Below are 12,311 nucleotides of genomic sequence, written 5' to 3'. Positions count from 1 at the left end.
GCAAGAGTACGAAATTGGATGGCGTACTCGCCCACTGAAGAATTACCCTGGACCAGGTTCAGCAGGGCAGTCTCGGCAGAAGAAGCTCGGGCTGGTTCCTCGAAGACACTCCGGACTTCAGCGAAGAAGGACTGGACTGTGGCTGTGGCAGGATCATTGCGGTCCCAGAGCGGTGTGGCCCAAGACAAGGCCTTTCCTGAAAGAAGGCTCACTACGAACGCCACCTTAGACCGTTCTGTAGGAAACAAGTCCGACAACATCTCCATATGCAGGGAACATTGAGACAAAAATACACGGCAGAGTCTAGAGTCCCCATCAAATTTGTCCGGCAGGGACAAGCGGAGGCTAGGAGCGGCCACTCGCTGCGGAGGAGGTGCAGGAGCTGGCGGAGGAGATGGTTGCTGCTGTAGCAGAGGCAGAAGTTGCTGTAACGTGGCGGTCAACTGCGACAGCTGCTGTCCTTGTTGGGCAATTTGCTGCGATTGCTGAGCGACCACCGTGGTAAGGTCAGCGAGACTTGGCAGCGGCACCTCAGCGGGATCCATGGCCGGATCTACTGTCACGATTCGGCTTACAGGTAGTGGATCCTCTGTGTCAGCGAGGGATTGGCGTGGACCGTGCTGGTGGACCGGTTCTAAGAGGCTACTGGTGTTCACCAGAACCCGCCGCAAAGCGGGATGGTCTTGCTGCGGCAGTAGCAACCAGGTCGTATCCACTAGCAACGGCTCAACCTCGCTGACTGCTGAGAAGGCGTGGGACAGAAGGACTAGGCAGAGGCAAGGTCAGACGTAGCAGAAGGTCGGGGCAGGCGGCAAGGTTCGTAGTCAAGATGGATAGCAGGAGTTCAGGTAACACAGGCTTTGGACAACACTAAACGCTTTCACTGGCACAAGACAACAGGATCCGGCAAGGGAGTGCAGGGGAAGTGATCAGATATAGCCAGTGAGCAGGTGGAAGCCAATTAAGCTAATTGGGCCAGGCACCAATCATTGGTGCACTGGCCCTTTAAGTCTCAGAGAGCTGGCGCGCGCGTGCCCTAGAGAGCGGAGCCGCGCGCGCCAGCACATGACAGGAGGGGCCCGGGACGGGTAAGTGACCTGGGATGCGATTCGCGAGCGGGCGCGTCCCGCTGTGCGAATCGCATCCCCGACGGCCATGTCAGTGCAGCGCTCCCGGTCAGCGGGACTGACCGGGGCGCTGCAGGGAGAGAGACGCCGTGAGCGCTCCGGGGAGGAGCGGGGACCCGGAGCGCTAGGCGTAACAACTGCTCAGGCATATCCAGCTTCCAGGAGAGACTCAACAGTTTGGAACATATTCTTTTATATGGAGCATCCATGGAGTGCTCTTCAATTGTATGTAAATACATTGTGTTAAAGGGGTACTCAAGTGGATTATTATTATTATTTTTTGAATCAACTGGTGCCAGAAAGTTAAACAGATTTGTAAATTACTTCTATTAAAAAAACTTAATCCTTCCAGTACTTATTAGCTGCTGAATACTACATAAGAAATTATTTTGGAACACAGAGCTCTCTGCTGACATCATGTCCACAGTGCTCTCTGCTGACAACTCGGTCCATTTTAAGTACTGTCCAGAGTAGGAGAAAATCCCCATAGCAAACATATGCTGCTCTGGTCAGTTCCTAAAATGGACAGAGATGTCAGCAGAGAGCACTGTGCTCATGATTCAGCAGAGGACAAAAAGAAAATAATTTCATCTGTAATATTCAGCAGCTAATAAGTACTGGAAGGATTACATTTTTTTAATAGAAGTAATTTACAATTCTGTTTAACTTACTGGCTCCAGTTGATAAAAAAAAAAAAGTTTTCCACCGGAGTACCCCTTTAACCTAAAAAATAATTTCCATGTTATTTAAGAACACCCCATGTTTTTCATGGATTACAGATAAAAAAACATTCGGTAAAGTTTTGTGTCTCTCCTGGATATGCCCGCATGAGATTGCTTGTAATATGTACATGTTGTAATGTGTAAATGTAATAGCAAGGTGCTTAACCAAGTACCAGAAAAACACTATCTCTGCCTCTGTAGCAATGAGTGGGTAAGCTTTTGTTTAATTTTGTATGCAACTGTCTGGTCACTGGTGACAGGGATTTACTTTGTCACTTCCCGGAGACTTAAAAAAATTGAAGACTTCACTGTCACTTATCTCTCATAAATTTATCTCCCATAGGAAAGGTAGAAATAGAACAGGTTTTATATGAATTAATTATAGAAAAAAAGGGGGAAGTGACTAAAACATAGCTATTTATTGGTATACGTTAAAATCCACCACAAATATAAGGAAGTGTACCCTATCCAGGAGTGAAAAAATACTAAAATATCATATTAGCATATGGGATTTACCCACATAGTAATCAGCAGAATGCCAATATGTTCACAATATGATCACTATCCACAGAGTAACTGCAGGATAACCAACATGGGCCACTTCGGCCACTAGAAATGATGTATTGTTATACTATCCACACATCATAGATTATCAAATCGCAAAGGTACAGATAAGTCACCTGTCACTGTTCCCAACATACATTTCTGTCCCTCAGTGTAATTAAATGCACACCAGGACGTCCTCAGGGAAACTATATGCACAAAAACACAGTACGATATTATTTATGCAACAAAAATCCTATTTGTAAGAAAAACAAATATATCCAATACTGAATAGACAATGGGAGAAGTGCTCATTAAATATACTGAAATGCAAGATGAATAGTCCATCACAGAGATCACCGACCTAGAAAGTAAGCAGAAAAACACATACATGATGGTACCTGAATTCCTGGAGTAAGGTTTAAGTTCATACGGACCTGTATCAGCTACTTACATAGACGGTACAATTCAATAAGACATTGCATGAGGATAGTGGTTACCTGAAAACAGCTATGCAAGCTATACATCCCCAGTCAGTGAGTAATTCCATGTCCCTATAGTAGTGTACTCACGTGCCGCCAGAATGTTAATACCCTATCTCACAGTTCTGCAGTGGCAAGACACCGGGTGAGGTATTCCCGGGATGTTTGCAAACATCCCAGGAATACCTCAGGAAGTCACCACCAGTGACCAGGGATCTTTTTGCTTTATGTCCTAGATATATTGTACACTATGGTGATTATCATATTTATGTTCTTACTTCTATGTTATACTAGATGCTTTAACAACAGTCCCTTTGTGGATTTATATCAGGATGCACTGTGTTACTCAGGACTAGCAGCTACTTATATATCTTATAATTGGAGGATGGGATAGTGGAGAGAGGGAATTCATGGCCCCTCTCCCATGTTGTGCTTTGTTCCTTGGGAGCTATTTTTATTTTTTTTAACTGTCCTTGCGTATAATTTTTTGTACTATGTGTTTGTCATAATAAAGATATTATATTTCAACATTGTCCTTTAGGTGTGCACTTTGTACAGTCATAGCTTTTCTTTGGTGTGATATATTGCCTTTTTTGCTGTGAGTAGCACCCTTGTGTATATTGATATATAGGTTGAGCCCCCCCTTGTTTCAAGTTAAAAAAACAGATTCTGCGACAGAGCTCCCAGAACCGAGCTCCAATGCAAATCTAAACATAGCCTATACTTAAGTTTAGGCAACCTTCATGAGCCTACTGCAAATATTACTGCTGCTTTTACTGTTGTTAGAAGTTGAGCTGTCTTTCTCTAGCAGGATATTACTCTGCATGATTGATAGTTTTCCAAATAATCTTACTAAGGTGCTGCATAGAGACACAGGGTAGAAGCAGGACAGTTTACCCTTAGAGAAAACTGCGCAGTGAGGCTGGTTTCCGGGCGTGCTAAGAGGTCAAATACAGGTTGTGGTATTGTAGGTATTTTTTTTTATTATTTATTTATTTTCTTATGGAACATCCCAACTCAACAGCAAGCAAGCTTCCCAGACAGGAGGACCAAACTTCAACGTTGCTGAAGCAGTAATACTGTCCCTGCCTACCCTATCTGGGCCCCAACACAATCTGCTGTTGCAAACAGCAGACCAACATGACCATTTGTATCAACAACAGGGGAGGAGCACCACAATTTCACTGGTGGGCCTTAGGAGTCCTGTTTTAAATACTGTTCACTGAAAATTACGTTTTGTGAACTATCAGATTTAATAAAGCAATTTTGTAAGGATTTCTCAGCAAATAATGAACAGCTGGATATACAATTATGCTTCCATCTTTTTTGAATGAAAGGAGAATTATAGGGTGCAGGTACTAAAAAGTGAAAAGCCTACATTGCCCTTCCTCATTTCTCTACCACCAGCAGTACTTTTTTTTTTTATTATTATTATTTTTAACACCCGACTGAGCATAATTCTTAAAATTGTTGCTCCTTGCAATAACTTTATGCCATTTTTAATGCTTTTCTGATTGTTTGGCTGCATAAATAGGTAAAGCTAACAACTCCTGACTGGTATATTAAAAAATAAAGATACATAAAGGCAGAGGAACACAAATTGAATTGGCAGATTGCCATTGTTTGACATAAGTAGCCATAAATTTTGTCTTAGAAAAGGCTCAAATTGTTGCAGGTACAGATGTATGCATATTTCAACTGAGACTGATTCTGATGTTGATGATGGCGATATAAATAACAATAATCTTTACCGGCATGATCATTAGAATCATCACATTAATGTGCATAACAATTATCACATATTTCATTCTATCCAGTTTGACAGTGATTGATGCCATTGTACAGATACCAAATGGAGCAAGACAAGTTATTGATAATCCTTTGATTTACAATGAAGAAAAAAGTATTTGATCTCCTAATGATCCTCCTTTTGTATGTTTTTTCACTGACAAATAAATGATCAGTACATAATTTTAAGTATAAGTATTTGATCCTCTATCTTCAGAAATATTTCTGGCTCCTAGGTGTCTTTTATGCAGGTAACAAGCTGAAATTTGGAGCACTCTCTTAAAGGGAGTGCTCCTAATCTCAGTTTGTTACCTTTTTAAAAATCACTGTCCACAGAAGGAATCAATCAATCAGATTCCAATCTATCACCCAAGTGCAAGAAAAAGTGCAAGTGTGTCAAACTAAAAAACAAGGACAGGGCTGGCCCAAAACATTGTGCTGCCTGGGTCCAAGAGTGAAATGCTAAAAAATGTTTTTTCAGAATTCACAATATGGTAAATCTGACTTGCTATCTTTAATTCATGGGTCAATACAATTCCTGCTTGGAAAGTTTTTGTTTTGTTTCGAGGTAAAAAAAACTAATAATAATATTGAAAACTTAAAAAAAAAATGTTTTTTCTTCAATGCAATGTTCTGACCCCTATAACTTTTTTATTTTTCCACCTACTAAGCTATGTCAGGGTTTATTAAGTTAGGGTTTATCATTATTAAATAGTTTGGACAATTACGCACGCGGAAATGCCAAATATGTTTTTTTTTATAGAATTTTATTTGACAAATTGGAAAAGGGGAGTGATTTAAACTTTCATTGGGGGGAAGAGGATTTTTTTTTGTATTTAAAAAAAAAAATTCACGCTGGGGCACGCTGCTGAGATCTCCGTGCAGCACCTGCATTCTATGCAGGACTGCATCTCCAGGTTCGGAAAGTTCTTTCTTTTCAGGACTGGAGACATGATGTAACACCACGCCCCCTCCATTCATGTCAGCAGCAGGTCCCCCGTGATCAGACATCTTATCCCCTATCCTTTGGATAAGGGATAAAATATCTTTGGCCAGACAACCCCTTCCAGCAATCGGCGATCCACGGAGCATCGGGACGGACAGGTAAGTCCCTGTTCCTCCCCAGCAACCCATCTGCAGCCAGCGATTACATCACAGATCTGCAGATGGGTCCCCTAGACCACAGGCATTATTGGCGTTTAATGCCACTTTTAAATGATCACTATTAAGTGATCACTTTTAATCACGGCATTTAACCGTATAAATGATGGCCATCGAAGCCAGCTCCAATGTCTGTCATTACTGCCAGATGTAAGCTACTGATAACAGTGGGGATCTGTCGATTATGACACGGACCCGACCAGTAGGCCGGCACTCCCCTCACCCAACCCATGATGTATCGGTACATCATGGGTCAGGAAGGGGTTAAAAATATTTTTGTTAAAACCCCTCTGAAGGTACCGCCTGAGTCCAATGGGCCAGCGGGATTCATTGTAGGGCTGGTCCTGCACAAAGATGTGGTCCAAAAGCCCTTCACTGTAAGGAGAGAGGCCCCCAACAAATCTACCCATTCCCTCCGAGCCAGAAGGCAACAGCAGAGGTCCAGGTTCGATGTGCTTTTTGCCAAAGGAGAGATGTCCCTGGGGTCGCAGGAAGGTGTGGAACCAGAAGGCCACACACACACCTCCCTAGGCTGCACAGCACCTTGACCAATCCATGTGAACCTATAATGAAAGTGTTGATATAAGCTCTGGAAACAGGTAAATATTTCAAGGTTTTTTCTTTGCTAATAAAGACTTAATTATTTAAAAAATATATCCATGTGAACAACAGACATGCAAATAAATAAGTGGATAAATGCAGTGAATTACTGTTCATTCATCAGCAGGGATTTATAAAAATTGCCCTGATCTAAGCCAGAAGGTCGGTATTCTACGGATGAGAGCCAAAGCTGATGAGTATAGTTCAGTGCTGCTACTCAGTGAGGACCATCCCCAGTGAGTTTAACCACCTAAGGGTCACCACACTCCGATACACAAAAGTACCTTGGCTCTACATCCTATGGCCAAATGACTAGACCTGGAGGGAACAAGTCTTATTGCGGCTGCCATTGAGCAGGCTTTGGAACTAGCCCAGGAACACTCCGGTGCAACCTTCCGCTCCATGCAGAAATCTATTCCCATCAGTAGCCCCATCCTGACTACTTATAAGAACAGACACTAAACTTAATTTTAGCTAAAAGTCCACCATAACTGAAACAAAATATCTGTTCAAGGATTTCAGGGACAAGATTGTAGACCTGCATAAAACCGAAATGGGCTGCAAGACCATCACCATGCAGCTTGGTGAAAAGTTCACAATGGTTGGTGTGATTAATCATAAATAGAAGAAACACAAAATAACTGGAAATTTCCCTTGGTTGGGGACTCCATGTAAAATCTCACCTCACCGTTCATGAGAACGGTGAAAAATCAGCCCAAAACTACTCGATAGGAACTTATCAATAAAGCCAAGGCAGTTGGGATCATTGTGAACAAGAAAACAATTGGAAACACAGTATGCCATAAAGAATGAAATCCTACAGTGACCGCAAGGCCCCCTTGCTCAAGAAAGCACTTGTACAGGTCTGTCTGAAAATGCAAATCAAATCATAAATCATTTGAAATGCATTTTTCTAGAGTTTTAGGTTGTTATTCTGTCTCTTATCATTCAGATAAACCTACTATTAAAATTATACACTGATCATTTCTTTGTCAGTGGGCAAACATACACTGGAGGTCCTGTCGATCAAGAAAAAACAACATATCCCACTGTTTAAACATGCATTTATTTTACGTGACTGCAGGTGCTATGTAATGCATAGATAATGAATGGATAAGGTTAAGTCGAATATCACAAGTGCTGCAATTTAGATATTTATGAAAATTATTCCGTAATTTCTCTTAATTCTGAAAGTTCTATGAGGGCAATAGAAAAATGCATAATATTATATGATAGATGGATTTGAAGCAGATGCTTCGCAGCACTACTTACAAAATGTTACTATGTCACAGTAGGAAAGTTATATTATCTTGAAATGGTAATGAATGCAGTTCAAGTGGTAACACGCATCATTTATACCATTTTAATGATGTTAGGAATTAATGGCAGTCTTAGTAAGTGCTCTGTTTGCCTAATTATATATGGTTGACAGAGTCTGAGCGGATCTACAAGCTGCCATGTCACAGGGTTACTGCTCTGTTTTCTAAACATTATCTCCAAGATACAATGTCTTAAATACATAAGATGAGGCATCAAAGAGAGATGTAATGTTTACTTAATGGAGTAGAGAGCAATAGTCAATTAATAGATGGGTAATCATGCAAATGTACTACAAGGAAGTAGGGTGTACTAAGAGCCGTCCTTACCAGTAAGGCATTGCATTGCAAAAATGTTAGAATCAAGGCAATTTTTTTAAAACTATGAGCATTCAACTAGATATAAAAAAATACCAAGTATTTTAACTGAATCTTAGTATAACAGATAATGTTCTCTCTTCTTCTGTTATTTGCATATTCTCTACCCCTTGGTGTTTTGTGTTTTCCTCCATACATTGGTACATTTTCCTCCATGTCCTTTTTTTTTTGTAGTGTAATGCTTCAAACATCTGACCACATCATGGGGAAATTTGTGTTTGCTTTTTTTACTTCATTTATATTTTCAGCATATTTTTATGTGCTGTTTTGAGCAAAACATTTTTTTTAATTTACATTTTTTAAAGTACATGGCAGATATTTTTCACTTGCTGTGCATGAGGTCAGAGATTTATTAAGTGTGAATTTTGCAAATATACAACACAATGCACAGAAATATTTGAGAATCTAAACCACCCCAATTATAGCTCCAGAAAAAGGCTTTCTTACATGTTTTAATCTCACGGCCTTCTTTAGTCTTCTTGTGCAAAATTAATCACTATTTGTGCAAACTTTAAACACATTGGGGGATATTTATCAAAACATTTAATAGTTTTTTTTTTTGCTTAAAATTGTCGCAAAAAAGTCGCACGGGCGACTACTCTCTTTTTTCTGCGACTTTTTGCAAGTTCAGTGTCCTAAGCAAAAAATTAAAATCTTGCTTACCAAAGCAAAAAGTGATTTTTGACTTGCAGTGGTCAGAGATTTATCAAGTGTGAAAGTCTCAAAAAAAGTTGCATCGCATGAAAAAACCTACTAAATTTACTCCAGCTCAGACATGGGGCAGAAAAGCCACTACCAAAGCAAAAAATGAAAAAATGCTTAAGTGAATGAAATTTATCAATAGGCTGAAAGCAGTTGATAAATAAGTCGCACATTAACAAAAAAAATAGTAAGAAAAAAATAACTAAAAAAAGGAATACATAAGCAAACATTGATAAATGTCCACCATTATCCCTCAACTTCCCAAATTCAACATAAAATAAAAATAAAATAAAAGAGAAAAGCAACTATCAAAAGCAAGGACCAATAATGCCCCCCCACCCTTGCATTGCTATTGTCTTAAAACTATGGCATTTGCATTGTCAGCGACTATGACCAGCTGATATGCAGCCATAGTATTATCATGACAGCCATAATATTACCATGGCTTGCAGTGATTACCTCTCACTGCCAGCCAGCTTCTTCTCTGAGAGCAGCCCCCTCTCTCCTGCTCTGTGAGCAGAGATATTAAGTGTGTGACTGGCTAAAACGGCACACACCTACAAGCTCGCTGGGGGAGCATGATCTAGATAGAGGTCCTAGTGAGAAGTGACTAGAACCACTTATGATTGGATGGGCATAGTATAAACAAGAAAATTTCATAAAATTTCCAAAAGAATTAAAGTGGTATTCTGACGAAAAACATCTTATCCCCAATCCAAAGGATAGGGGATACGATGTCTGATCATGGGGGTCCCGCCGCTGGGGACCCCCACGATCTCCGGGCCGGCAGCAGTGGTGTCCAGAACATGGAAGCTTTGAGCTTCATAGCCGTCACGCCTCCTCCCATAGACTTGAATGGAGTGGGTGTGGCGGCTGTAGTTGCCAGTCATCCGGCATGGAGCAAAGTTCACTCAAAGCACGAATGACCAGGGTGCGGCGCCAGAGATCATGGGGGTCCCCAGCACAGGGGCCCCCATGATCAGACATCTTATCCCCTTTCCTTTGGATAGGGGATAAGATGTTTTTCAAAAAAGTACCTCTTTAAAGAGGAATTCAATAAGATTGCATAAGATAAAAATAGAAGAGATACAAAAATATACAGTATAATATATATATAGTATTTGTCACGATTCGGCTGGCTGGAGGTGGATCCTCTGTGCCAGAGAGGGATTGGCGTGGACCGTGTTGGTGGACCGGTTCTAAGTTGCTACTGGTATTCACCAGAGCCCGCCGCAGGGCGGGATGGTCTTGCAGCGGCGGTAGCAACCAGGTCGTATCCACCGGCAACGGCTCAACCTCTTTGACTGCTGAAGATAGGCGCGGTACAAGGGAGTAGACAAGAGCAAGGTCGGACGTAGCAGAAGGTCAGGGCAGGCAGCAAGGATCGTAGTCAGGGGCAACGGCAGGAGGTCTGGAACACATGCTAGGAACACACAAGGGAACGCTTTCACTGGCACAATGGCAACAAGATCCGGCGAGGGAGTGCAGGGGAAGTGAGGTATAAGTAGGGAGTGCACAGGTGATAACACTGATTAGGCCTGCTGCGCCAATCAGTGGCGCAGTGGCCCTTTAAATGGCAGAGACCCGGCGCGCGCGCGCCCTAAGGAGTGGGGCCGCGCGCGCCGGGACAAGACAGATGGGGAACGGGTCAGGTACGGGAGCCGGGACGCGCATCGCGAGCGGGCGCCTCCCGCGTTGCGAATCGCATCCCGGCTGGGAGTGATATTGCAGCGCACCCGGTCAGCAGGTCTGACCGGGGAGCTGCGAATGAGAGGATGCTGCGAGCGCTCCGGGGAGGAGCGGGGACCCGGAGCGCTCGGCGTAACAGTATATACAGTATAAGAACACACAGACAACCACTACATAAAAAGTTTCCTGTGTAGATCACATAATTTGGAGGTCAAATAAGATCTGAGTTGGCCATATTGAAGGACATTTTTTTTGCACACCAGGGGTGTAATATAAACCTACTTACACTTTTAAAAACACAACACCACAGTTCAATCATGTCCTTTTAACTTTTTTAGTAATAAAGTGGCCAACACCTTCAAGAAGGTTTGCAAAAAAGTAAAGAATGAGTGACAGAAAATTTTCCTTATAAGCACTTTGCAAACTGGTTGTGTCCACTATAGCAAGTAAATGGACACACACACCCTCAATAGTTAATTTCAGAATATTATAAATTCCCCGTCTTAATTCATAACAATGTGTTTTTCATGATGTAGGTCTGAATTGCCTATTTCAACTGGGGAAAAATATGGATATTGCTGGAACCAGTAAAATAATTCTGATTCAGTCTCAGCCTGAAGCTTCTAAAGACAGTTAACATTTTTCCTCTATGGGAATTACATTCAACAAATGTTATATATTTTTCACAGCTTACTACTCCCAGGTTTTCCATATTACTCTTTATTTTCTTGGAAAAATAGCTGGTAATAAATGACATGTAAAAATAGAACTATACACCCTCCAGAGAGGTTTGTATATAATTTACCTTGCATTTTGTGATACAAATTCTATGTTGCTCATATATGTAATTATAATTATACCATGTGCATGCTAAAGTGAGCCATTATATTTAACGAAAAGTAGTGGTACAGGAGCAGAATCACACATACACACAGACAGTGTATGTTTTTCTATAAAGTAGGGAATAACTGTAATGTAGAAAACAACCTAAATATAGCTAAAAAAAAAAACTCATGCATACCCAATCGACCATCAGTGCATATATTAAAGGGGTACTCCTATGGGAAAAAAAATTTCATACTGGTGCCAGAAAGTTAAACAGATTTGTAAATTACTTGTATTTAAAAATCTTAATCCTTCCAGTACTTATAAGCTGCTATATGCTCCACAGGAAGTTTTATTTTCATTTTTTGAATTTCTTTTCTGTCTGGCCACAACGCACTCTTCTGACACTTCTATCCATGTCAGGAACTGTCCAGAGCAGGAGAAAATTCCCATAGCAAAACTATCCTGCTCTGGACAGTTTCTGACATGGACAGAGAAGTCAGCAGAGAGCACTGTGGTCAGACAGAGAAGACATTCAAAAATAAAATAACTTCATGTGGAGCATACAGCAGCTGATAAGTACTGGAATGATTAAGATTTGTAAATACAAGTAATTTACAAACCTGTTTAACTTTCTGGCACCAGTTGATTTGAAAAATGTTTTTTCCACCGGAGTACCCCTTTATGGAAAACATCCATGTGTCGTTAAAGGTATAATTCGGGTGCCTTTTCAAAATAAGCTGCCCTGTGTGTGTACATAAGGAGCAGGACTAGTTCTGGCCATTATATAACTTATATATGTTTTTTTTCAGCAGTATTTTGTAATTTGTAGTCCTCCCGAAGCTGGTGGGTGAAATTCCTTCCCCCCTCCCCCCCCCCCTCTTCATAGACTTGGATTATTTGGCTTGTAAAATAAAGTTTGAATACAGGAGAAAGAAGCATTTTTGTCTCATAATATATACAAAGGTCCGCTTGTAG

The sequence above is a fragment of the Hyla sarda genome, chromosome 2, assembly GCF_029499605.1.
Source record: "Hyla sarda isolate aHylSar1 chromosome 2, aHylSar1.hap1, whole genome shotgun sequence".
Lineage (NCBI taxonomy): Eukaryota > Metazoa > Chordata > Amphibia > Anura > Hylidae > Hyla > Hyla sarda.
Note: the sequence above shows the minus strand (reverse complement) of the source record.